This window comes from Bombus terrestris, unplaced genomic scaffold, assembly GCF_910591885.1.
Source record: "Bombus terrestris unplaced genomic scaffold, iyBomTerr1.2, whole genome shotgun sequence".
Lineage (NCBI taxonomy): Eukaryota > Metazoa > Arthropoda > Insecta > Hymenoptera > Apidae > Bombus > Bombus terrestris.
The window spans coordinates 1,507,610-1,520,635 of NW_025963552.1; positions in this window are offsets into that span (position 1 = coordinate 1,507,610).

Consider the following 13,026-nt stretch of genomic DNA (forward strand, 5'->3'; position numbering starts at 1 on the left):
GAAATAGTACTATTTATGTGAAACTATTCACAAACTGTAAACATTTGTCAGCAGGCAATAGGATAAATACTTCCGGCTCCTCTGGCTGGTGCGAATGTTTCAATGTCCGTATGTGCCAAACCGTTAGATTGTGATACACCTTCACGCGTCTCTCGCTCGCTGCGCTCGCTCGAAAACTATAGCCTAACCTAAAACCAATCCCTCTTGCGTTAGTCATTCGATATGAAGGCGACTTATTTCGAATTTGCGAACGTGTCGGATCGGATGTGAGGTTGGACTAAATTTTTACGAGCGAGCGGAGCGAGCGAGCAACGATCACAATTTGCAAGGTATACATATACCTTGCAATATGCATATATATCGTGTTAGTACCTAATTTTGTCAGCCACTTCGGACATCACATTGCACTGTAGTATGTCGAAATAGTACTATTTATGTGAAACTATTCACAAACTGTAAACATTTGTCAGCAGGCAATAGGATAAATACTTCCGGCTCCTCTGGCTGGTGCGAATGTTTCAATGTCCGTATGTGCCAAACCGTTAGATTGTGATACACCTTCACGCGTCTCTCGCTCGCTGCGCTCGCTCGAAAACTATAGCCTAACCTAAAACCAATCCCTCTTGCGTTAGTCATTCGATATGAAGGCGACTTATTTCGAATTTGCGAACGTGTCGGATCGGCTGTGAGGTTGGACTAAATTTTTACGAGCGAGCGGAGCGAGCGAGCAACGATCACAATTTGCAAGGTATACATATACCTTATATTGCCTTGCATATATTTCGTGTTAGTACCTAATTTTGTCAGCCACTTCGGACATCACATTGGACTGTAGTATGTGGAAATAGTACTATTTATGTGAAACAATTCACAAACTGTAAACAATTGTCAGCAGGCAATAGGATAAAGACTTCCGGCTCCTCGGGCTGGTGCGAATGTTTCAATGTCAGTATGTGCCAAACCGTTGGATTGTGACACACCTTTACGCGTCTCTCGCTCGCTGCGCTCGCTCGAAAACTATAGCGTAACCTAAAACCAATCCATCTTGCGTTCATTATTCGATATGGTGGCGACTTATTTCGAATTTGCGAACGTGTCGGATCGGATGTGAGGTTGGACTAAATTATTACGAGCGAGCGGAGCGAGCGAGCAACGATCACAATTTGCAAGGTATACATATACCTTGCAATATGCATATATATCGTGTTAGTACCTAATTTTGTTAGCCACTTCGGACATCACATTGGACTGTAGTATGTGGAAATAGTACTATTTATGTGAAACTATTCACAAACTGTAAACATTTGTCAGCAGGCAATAGGATAAATACTTCCGGCTCCTCTGGTTGGTGCGAATGTTTCAATGTCCGTATGTGCCAAACCGTTAGATTGTGATACACCTTCACGCGTCTCTCGCTCGCTGCGCTCGCTCGAAAACTATAGCCTAACCTAAAACCAATCCCTCTTGCGTTAGTCATTCGATATGAAGGCGACTTATTTCGAATTTGCGAACGTGTCGGATCGGCTGTGAGGTTGGACTAAATTTTTACGAGCGAGCGGAGCGAGCGAGCAACGATCACAATTTGCAAGGTATACATATACCTTATATTGCCTTGCATATATTTCGTGTTAGTACCTAATTTTGTCAGCCACTTCGGACATCACATTGGACTGTAGTATGTGGAAATAGTACTATTTATGTGAAACAATTCAGAAACTGTAAACATTTGTCAGCAGGCAATAGGATAAAGACTTCCGGCTCCTCGGGCTGGTGCGAATGTTTCAATGTCAGTATGTGCCAAACCGTTGGACTGTGACACACCTTTACGCGTCGCTCGCTCGCTGCGCTCGCTCGAAAACTATAGCGTAACCTAAAACCAATCCATCTTGCGTTCATTATTCGATATGGTGGCGACTTATTTCGAATTTGCGAACGTGTCGGATCGGATGTGAGGTTGGACTAAATTATTACGAGCGAGCGGAGCGAGCGAGCAACGATCACAATTTGCAAGGTATACATATACCTTGCAATATGCATATATATCGTGTTAGTACCTAATTTTGTTAGCCACTTCGGACATCACATTGGACTGTAGTATGTGGAAATAGTACTATTTATGTGAAACTATTCACAAACTGTAAACATTTGTCAGCAGGCAATAGGATAAATACTTCCGGCTCCTCTGGCTGGTGCGAATGTTTCAATGTCCGTATGTGCCAAACCGTTAGATTGTGATACACCTTCACGCGTCTCTCGCTCGCTGCGCTCGCTCGAAAACTATTGCCTAACCTAAAACCAATCCCTCTTGCGTTAGTCATTCGATATGAAGGCGACTTATTTCGAATTTGCGAACGTGTCGGATCGGATGTGAGGTTGGACTAAATCTTTACGAGCGAGCGGAGCGAGCGAGCAACGATCACAATTTGCAAGGTATACATATACCTTGCAATATGCATATATATCGTGTTAGTACCTAATTTTGTCAGCCACTTCGGACATCACATTGCACTGTAGTATGTCGAAATAGTACTATTTATGTGAAACTATTCACAAACTGTAAACATTTGTCAGCAGGCTATAGGATAAATACTTCCGGCTCCTCGGGCTGGTGCGAATGTTTCAATGTCAGTATGTGCCAAACCGTTGGATTGTGACACACCTTTACGCGTCTCTCGCTCGCTGCGCTCGCTCGAAAACTATAGCGTAACCTAAAACCAATCCATCTTGCGTTCATTATTCGATATGGTGGCGACTTATTTCGAATTTGCGAACGTGTCGGATCGGATGTGAGGTTGGACTAAATTTTTACGAGCGAGCGGTGCGAGCGAGCATCGAGCACAATATGCAAGGTATACATATTCCTTGCAATATGCATATATATCGTGTTAGTACCTAATTTCGTCAGCCACTTCGGACATCACATTGCCCTGTAGTATGTGGAAATAGTACTATTTATGTGAAACTATTCACAAACTGTAAACATTTGTCAGCAGGCAATATGATAAAGACATCCGGATCCTCGGGCTGGTGCGAATGTTTCAATGTCAGTATGTGCCAAACCGTTGGATTGTGACACACCTTTACGCGTCTCTCGCTCGCTGCGCTCGCTCGAAAGCTGTAGCCTAACCTAAAACCAATCCATCTTGCGTTCATTATTCGATATGGTGGCGACTTATTTCGAATTTGCGAACGTGTCGGATCGGATGTGAGGTTGGACTAAATTTTTACGAGCGAGCGGAGCGAGCGAGCAACGATCACAATTTGCAAGGTATACATATACCTTATATTGCCTTGCATATATTTCGTGTTAGTACCTAATTTTGTCAGCCACTTCGGACATCACATTGGACTGTAGTATGTGGAAATAGTACTATTTATGTGAAACTATTCACAAACTGTAAACATTTGTCAGCAGGCAGTAGGATAAAGACTTCCGGCTCCTCGGGCTGGTGCGAATGTTTCAATGTCCGTATGTGCCAAACCGTTGGATTGTGACACACCTTTACGCGTCTCTCGTTCGCTGCGCTCGCTCGAAAACTATAGCGTAACCTAAAACCAATCCATCTTGCGTTCATTATTCGATATGGTGGCGACTTATTTCGAATTTGCGAACGTGTCGGATCGTATGTGAGGTTGGACTAAATTTTTACGAGCGAGCGGAGCGAGCGAGCAACGATCACAATTAGCAAGGTATACATATACCTTATATTGCCTTGCATATATTTCGTGTTAGTACCTAATTTTGTCAGCCACTTCGGACATCACATTGGACTGTAGTATGTGGAAATAGTACTATTTATGTGAAACTATTCACAAACTGTAAACATTTGTCAGCAGGCAATAGGATAAAGACTTCCGGCTCCTCGGGCTGGTGCGAATGTTTCAATGTCCGTATGTGCCAAACCGTTGGATTGTGACACACCTTTACGCGTCTCTCGTTCGCTGCGCTCGCTCGAAAACTATAGCGTAACCTAAAACCAATCCATCTTGCGTTCATTATTCGATATGGTGGCGACTTATTTCGAATTTGCGAACGTGTCGGATCGGATGTGAGGTTGGACTAAATTTTTACGAGCGAGCGGAGCGAGCGAGCAACGATCACAATTTGCAAGGTATACATATACCTTGCAATATGCATATATATCGTGTTAGTACCTAATTTTGTTAGCCACTTCGGACATCACATTGGACTGTAGTATGTGGAAATAGTACTATTTATGTGAAACTATTCACAAACTGTAAACATTTGTCAGCAGGCAATAGGATAAATACTTCCGGCTCCTCTGGCTGGTGCGAATGTTTCAATGTCCGTATGTGCCAAACCGTTAGATTGTGATACACCTTTACGCGTCTCTCGCTCGCTGCGCTCGCTCGAAAACTATAGCCTAACCTAAAACCAATCCCTCTTGCGTTAGTCATTCGATATGAAGGCGACTTATTTCGAATTTGCGAACGTGTCGGATCGGATGTGAGGTTGGACTAAATTTTTACGAGCGAGCGGAGCGAGCGAGCGACGATCACAATTTGCAAGGTATACATATACCTTGCAATATGCATATATATCGTGTTAGTACCTAATTTTGTCAGCCACTTCGGACATCACATTGCACTGTAGTATGTCGAAATAGTACTATTTATGTGAAACTATTCACAAACTGTAAACATTTGTCAGCAGGCTATAGGATAAAGACTTGCGGCTCCTCGGGCTGGTGCGAATGTTTCAATGTCAGTATGTGCCAAACCGTTGGATTGTGACACACCTTTACGCGTCTCTCGCTCGCTGCGCTCGCTCGAAAACTATAGCGTAACCTAAAACCAATCCATCTTGCGTTCATTATTCGATATGGTGGCGACTTATTTCGAATTTGCGAACGTGTCGGATCGGATGTGAGGTTGGACTAAATTTTTACGAGCGAGCGGAGCGAGCGAGCATCGATCACAATATGCAAGGTATACATATACCTTGCAATATGCATATATATCGTGTTAGTACCTAATTTCGTCAGCCACTTCGGACATCACATTGCCCTGTAGTATGTGGAAATAGTACTATTTATGTGAAACTATTCACAAACTGTAAACATTTGTCAGCAGGCAATAGGATAAATACTTCCGGCTCCTCTGGCTGGTGCGAATGTTTCAATGTCCGTATGTGCCAAACCGTTAGATTGTGATACACCTTCACGCGTCTCTCGCTCGCTGCGCTCGCTCGAAAACTATAGCGTAACCTAAAACCAATCCATCTTGCGTTCATTATTCGATATGGTGGCGACTTATTTCGAATTTGCGAACGTGTCGGATCGGATTTGAGGTTGGACTAAATTTTTACGAGCGAGCGGAGCGAGCGAGCAACGATCACAATTTGCAAGGTATACATATACCTTGCAATATGCATATATATCGTGTTAGTACCTAATTTCGTCAGCCACTTCGGACATCACATTGCCCTGTAGTATGTGGAAATAGTACTATTTATGTGAAACTATTCACAAACTGTAAACATTTGTCAGCAGGCAATAGGATAAATACTTCCGGCTCCTCTGGCTGGTGCGAATGTTTCAATGTCCGTATGTGCCAAACCGTTAGATTGTGATACACCTTCACGCGTCTCTCGCTCGCTGCGCTCGCTCGAAAACTATAGCCTAACCTAAAACCAATCCCTCTTGCGTTAGTCATTCGATATGAAGGCGACTTATTTCGAATTTGCGAACGTGTCGGATCGGATGTGAGGTTGGACTAAATTTTTACGAGCGAGCGGAGCGAGCGAGCAACGATCACAATTTCCAAGGTATACATATACCTTGCAATATGCATATATATCGTGTTAGTACCTAATTTTGTTAGCCACTTCGGACATCACATTGGACTGTAGTATGTGGAAATAGTACTATTTATGTGAAACTATTCACAAACTGTAAACATTTGTCAGCAGGCTATAGGATAAAGACTTGCGGCTCCTCGGGCTGGTGCGAATGTTTCAATGTCAGTATGTGCCAAACCGTTGGATTGTGACACACCTTTACGCGTCTCTCGCTCGCTGCGCTCGCTCGAAAACTATAGCGTAACCTAAAACCAATCCATCTTGCGTTCATTATTCGATATGGTGGCGACTTATTTCGAATTGGCGAACGTGTCGGATCGGATGTGAGGTTGGACTAAATTTTTACGAGCGAGCGGAGCGAGCGAGCAACGATCACAATTTGCAAGGTATACATATACCTTATATTGCCTTGCATATATTTCGTGTTAGTACCTAATTTTGTCAGCCACTTCGGACATCACATTGGACTGTAGTATGTGGAAATAGTACTATTTATGTGAAACTATTCACAAACTGTAAACATTTGTCAGCAGGCAATAGGATAAAGACTTCCGGCTCCTCGGGCTGGTGCGAATGTTTCAATGTCCGTATGTGCCAAACCGTTGGATTGTGACACACCTTTACGCGTCTCTCGTTCGCTGCGCTCGCTCGAAAACTATAGCGTAACCTAAAACCAATCCATCTTGCGCTCATTATTCGATATGGTGGCGACTTATTTCGAATTTGCGAACGTGTCGGATCGGATGTGAGGTTGGACTAAATTTTTACGAGCGAGCGGAGCGAGCGAGCAACGATCACAATTTGCAAGGTATACATATACCTTATATTGCCTTGCATATATTTCGTGTTAGTACCTAATTTTGTCAGCCACTTCAGACATCACATTGGACTGTAGTATGTGGAAATAGTACTATTTATGTGAAACTATTCACAAACTGTAAACAATTGTCAGCAGGCAATAGGATAAAGACTTCCGGCTCCTCGGGCTGGTGCGAATGTTTCAATGTCAGTATGTGCCAAACCGTTGGATTGTGACACACCTTTACGCGTCTCTCGCTCGCTGCGCTCGCTCGAAAACTATAGCGTAACCTAAAACCAATCCATCTTGCGTTCATTATTCGATATGGTGGCGACTTATTTCGAATTTGCGAACGTGTCGGATCGGATGTGAGGTTGGACTAAATTTTTACGAGCGAGCAGAGCGAGCGAGCATCGATCACAATATGCAAGGTATACATATACCTTGCAATATGCATATATATCGTGTTAGTACCTAATTTCGTCAGCCACTTCGGACATCACATTGCCCTGTAGTATGTGGAAATAGTACTATTTATGTGAAACTATTCACAAACTGTAAACATTTGTCAGCAGGCAATAGGATAAAGACATCCGGCTCCTCGGGCTGGTGCGAATGTTTCAATGTCAGTATGTGCCAAACCGTTGGATTGTGACACACCTTTACGCGTCTCTCGCTCGATGCGCTCGCTCGAAAGCTGTAGCCTAACCTAAACCCAATCCATCTTGCGTTAGTCATTCGATATGAAGGCAACTTATTTCGAATTTGCGAACGTGTCGGATCGTATGTGAGGTTGGACTAAATTTTTACGAGCGAGCGGAGCGAGCGAGCAACGATCACAATTTGCAAGGTATACATATACCTTATATTGCCTTGCATATATTTCGTGTTAGTACCTAATTTTGTCAGCCATTTCGGACATCACATTGGACTGTAGTATGTGGAAATAGTACTATTTATGTGAAACTAATCACAAACTGTAAACATTTGTCAGCAGGCAATAGGATAAAGACTTCCGGCTCCTCGGGCTGGTGCGAATGTTTCAATATCCGTATGTGCCAAACCGTTGGATTGTGACACACCTTTACGCGTCTCTCGTTCGCTGCGCTCGCTCGAAAACTATAGCGTAACCTAAAACCAATCCATCTTGCGTTCATTATTCGATATGGTGGCGACTTATTTCGAATTTGCGAACGTGTCGGATCGTATGTGAGGTTGGACTAAATTTTTACGAGCGAGCGGAGCGAGCGAGCAACGATCACAATTAGCAAGGTATACATATACCTTATATTGCCTTGCATATATTTCGTGTTAGTACCTAATTTTGTCAGCCACATCGGACATCACATTGGACTGTAGTATGTGGAAATAGTACTATTTATGTGAAACTATTCACAAACTGTAAACATTTGTCAGCAGGCAATAGGATAAAGACTTCCGGCTCCTCGGGCTGGTGCGAATGTTTCAATGTCCGTATGTGCCAAACCGTTAGATTGTGATACACCTTCACGCGTCTCTCGCTCGCTGCGCTCGCTCGAAAACTATAGCGTAACCTAAAACCAATCCATCTTGCGTTCATTATTCGATATGGTGGCGACTTATTTCGAATTTGCGAACGTGTCGGATCGGATTTGAGGTTGGACTAAATTTTTACGAGCGAGCGGAGCGAGCGAGCAACGATCACAATTTGCAAGGTATATGTATACCTTGCAATATGCATATATATCGTGTTAGTACCTAATTTCGTCAGCCACTTCGGACATCACATTGCCCTGTAGTATGTGGAAATAGTACTATTTATGTGAAACTATTCACAAACTGTAAACATTTGTCAGCAGGCAATAGGATAAATACTTCCGGCTCCTCTGGCTGGTGCGAATGTTTCAATGTCCGTATGTGCCAAACCGTTAGATTGTGATACACCTTCACGCGTCTCTCGCTCGCTGCGCTCGCTCGAAAACTATAGCCTAACCTAAAACCAATCCCTCTTGCGTTAGTCATTCGATATGAAGGCGACTTATTTCGAATTTGCGAACGTGTCGGATCGGATGTGAGGTTGGACTAAATTTTTACGAGCGAGCGGAGCGAGCGAGCAACGATCACAATTTCCAAGGTATACATATACCTTGCAATATGCATATATATCGTGTTAGTACCTAATTTTGTTAGCCACTTCGGACATCACATTGGACTGTAGTATGTGGAAATAGTACTATTTATGTGAAACTATTCACAAACTGTAAACATTTGTCAGCAGGCTATAGGATAAAGACTTGCGGCTCCTCGGGCTGGTGCGAATGTTTCAATGTCAGTATGTGCCAAACCGTTGGATTGTGACACACCTTTACGCGTCTCTCGCTCGCTGCGCTCGCTCGAAAACTATAGCGTAACCTAAAACCAATCCATCTTGCGTTCATTATTCGATATGGTGGCGACTTATTTCGAATTGGCGAACGTGTCGGATCGGATGTGAGGTTGGACTAAATTTTTACGAGCGAGCGGAGCGAGCGAGCAACGATCACAATTTGCAAGGTATACATATACCTTATATTGCCTTGCATATATTTCGTGTTAGTACCTAATTTTGTCAGCCACTTCGGACATCACATTGGACTGTAGTATGTGGAAATAGTACTATTTATGTGAAACTATTCACAAACTGTAAACATTTGTCAGCAGGCAATAGGATAAAGACTTCCGGCTCCTCGGGCTGGTGCGAATGTTTCAATGTCCGTATGTGCCAAACCGTTGGATTGTGACACACCTTTACGCGTCTCTCGTTCGCTGCGCTCGCTCGAAAACTATAGCGTAACCTAAAACCAATCCATCTTGCGCTCATTATTCGATATGGTGGCGACTTATTTCGAATTTGCGAACGTGTCGGATCGGATGTGAGGTTGGACTAAATTTTTACGAGCGAGCGGAGCGAGCGAGCAACGATCACAATTTGCAAGGTATACATATACCTTATATTGCCTTGCATATATTTCGTGTTAGTACCTAATTTTGTCAGCCACTTCAGACATCACATTGGACTGTAGTATGTGGAAATAGTACTATTTATGTGAAACTATTCACAAACTGTAAACAATTGTCAGCAGGCAATAGGATAAAGACTTCCGGCTCCTCGGGCTGGTGCGAATGTTTCAATGTCAGTATGTGCCAAACCGTTGGATTGTGACACACCTTTACGCGTCTCTCGCTCGCTGCGCTCGCTCGAAAACTATAGCGTAACCTAAAACCAATCCATCTTGCGTTCATTATTCGATATGGTGGCGACTTATTTCGAATTTGCGAACGTGTCGGATCGGATGTGAGGTTGGACTAAATTTTTACGAGCGAGCAGAGCGAGCGAGCATCGATCACAATATGCAAGGTATACATATACCTTGCAATATGCATATATATCGTGTTAGTACCTAATTTCGTCAGCCACTTCGGACATCACATTGCCCTGTAGTATGTGGAAATAGTACTATTTATGTGAAACTATTCACAAACTGTAAACATTTGTCAGCAGGCAATAGGATAAAGACATCCGGCTCCTCGGGCTGGTGCGAATGTTTCAATGTCAGTATGTGCCAAACCGTTGGATTGTGACACACCTTTACGCGTCTCTCGCTCGATGCGCTCGCTCGAAAGCTGTAGCCTAACCTAAACCCAATCCATCTTGCGTTAGTCATTCGATATGAAGGCAACTTATTTCGAATTTGCGAACGTGTCGGATCGTATGTGAGGTTGGACTAAATTTTTACGAGCGAGCGGAGCGAGCGAGCAACGATCACAATTTGCAAGGTATACATATACCTTATATTGCCTTGCATATATTTCGTGTTAGTACCTAATTTTGTCAGCCATTTCGGACATCACATTGGACTGTAGTATGTGGAAATAGTACTATTTATGTGAAACTAATCACAAACTGTAAACATTTGTCAGCAGGCAATAGGATAAAGACTTCCGGCTCCTCGGGCTGGTGCGAATGTTTCAATATCCGTATGTGCCAAACCGTTGGATTGTGACACACCTTTACGCGTCTCTCGTTCGCTGCGCTCGCTCGAAAACTATAGCGTAACCTAAAACCAATCCATCTTGCGTTCATTATTCGATATGGTGGCGACTTATTTCGAATTTGCGAACGTGTCGGATCGTATGTGAGGTTGGACTAAATTTTTACGAGCGAGCGGAGCGAGCGAGCAACGATCACAATTAGCAAGGTATACATATACCTTATATTGCCTTGCATATATTTCGTGTTAGTACCTAATTTTGTCAGCCACATCGGACATCACATTGGACTGTAGTATGTGGAAATAGTACTATTTATGTGAAACTATTCACAAACTGTAAACATTTGTCAGCAGGCAATAGGATAAAGACTTCCGGCTCCTCGGGCTGGTGCGAATGTTTCAATGTCCGTATGTGCCAAACCGTTAGATTGTGATACACCTTCACGCGTCTCTCGCTCGCTGCGCTCGCTCGAAAACTATAGCGTAACCTAAAACCAATCCATCTTGCGTTCATTATTCGATATGGTGGCGACTTATTTCGAATTTGCGAACGTGTCGGATCGGATTTGAGGTTGGACTAAATTTTTACGAGCGAGCGGAGCGAGCGAGCAACGATCACAATTTGCAAGGTATACATATACCTTGCAATATGCATATATATCGTGTTAGTACCTAATTTCGTCAGCCACTTCGGACATCACATTGCCCTGTAGTATGTGGAAATAGTACTATTTATGTGAAACTATTCACAAACTGTAAACATTTGTCAGCAGGCAATAGGATAAATACTTCCGGCTCCTCTGGCTGGTGCGAATGTTTCAATGTCCGTATGTGCCAAACCGTTAGATTGTGATACACCTTCACGCGTCTCTCGCTCGCTGCGCTCGCTCGAAAACTATAGCCTAACCTAAAACCAATCCCTCTTGCGTTAGTCATTCGATATGAAGGCGACTTATTTCGAATTTGCGAACGTGTCGGATCGGATGTGAGGTTGGACTAAATTTTTACGAGCGAGCGGAGCGAGCGAGCAACGATCACAATTTCCAAGGTATACATATACCTTGCAATATGCATATATATCGTGTTAGTACCTAATTTTGTTAGCCACTTCGGACATCACATTGGACTGTAGTATGTGGAAATAGTACTATTTATGTGAAACTATTCACAAACTGTAAACATTTGTCAGCAGGCTATAGGATAAAGACTTGCGGCTCCTCGGGCTGGTGCGAATGTTTCAATGTCAGTATGTGCCAAACCGTTGGATTGTGACACACCTTTACGCGTCTCTCGCTCGCTGCGCTCGCTCGAAAACTATAGCGTAACCTAAAACCAATCCATCTTGCGTTCATTATTCGATATGGTGGCGACTTATTTCGAATTGGCGAACGTGTCGGATCGGATGTGAGGTTGGACTAAATTTTTACGAGCGAGCGGAGCGAGCGAGCATCGATCACAATATGCAAGGTATACATATACCTTGCAATATGCATATATATCGTGTTAGTACCTAATTTCGTCAGCCACTTCGGACATCACATTGCCCTGTAGTATGTGGAAATAGTACTATTTATGTGAAACTATTCACAAACTGTAAACATTTCTCAGCAGGCAATAGGATAAATACTTCCGGCTCCTCTGGCTGGTGCGAATGTTTCAATGTCCGTATGTGCCAAACCGTTAGATTGTGATACACCTTCACGCGTCTCTCGCTCGCTGCGCTCGCTCGAAAACTATAGCCTAACCTAAAACCAATCCCTCTTGCGTTAGTCATTCGATATGAAGGCGACTTATTTCGAATTTGCGAACGTATCGGATCGGATGTGAGGTTGGACTAAATTTTTACGAGCGAGCGGAGCGAGCGAGCAACTATCACAATTTGCAAGGTATACATATACCTTGCAATATGCATATATATCGTGTTAGTACCTAATTTTGTCAGCCACATCGGACATCACATTGCACTGTAGTATGTCGAAATAGAACTATTTATGCGAAACTATTCACAAACTGTATACATTTGTCAGCAGGCTATAGGATAAAGACTTCCGGCTCCTCGGGCTGGTGCGAATGTTTCAATGTCCGTATGTGCCAAACCGTTGGATTGTGACACACCTTTACGCGTCTCTCGCTCGCTGCGCTCGCTCGAAAACTATAGCGTAACCTAAAACCAATCCATCTTGCGTTCATTATTCGATATGGTGGCGACTTATTTCGAATTTGCGAACGTGTCGGATCGGATGTGAGGTTGGACTAAATCTTTACGAGCGAGCGGAGCGAGCGAGCAACGATCACAATTTGCAAGGTATACATATACCTTATATTGCCTTGCATATATTTCGTGTTAGTACCTAATTTTGTCAGCCACTTCGGACATCACATTGGACTGTAGTATG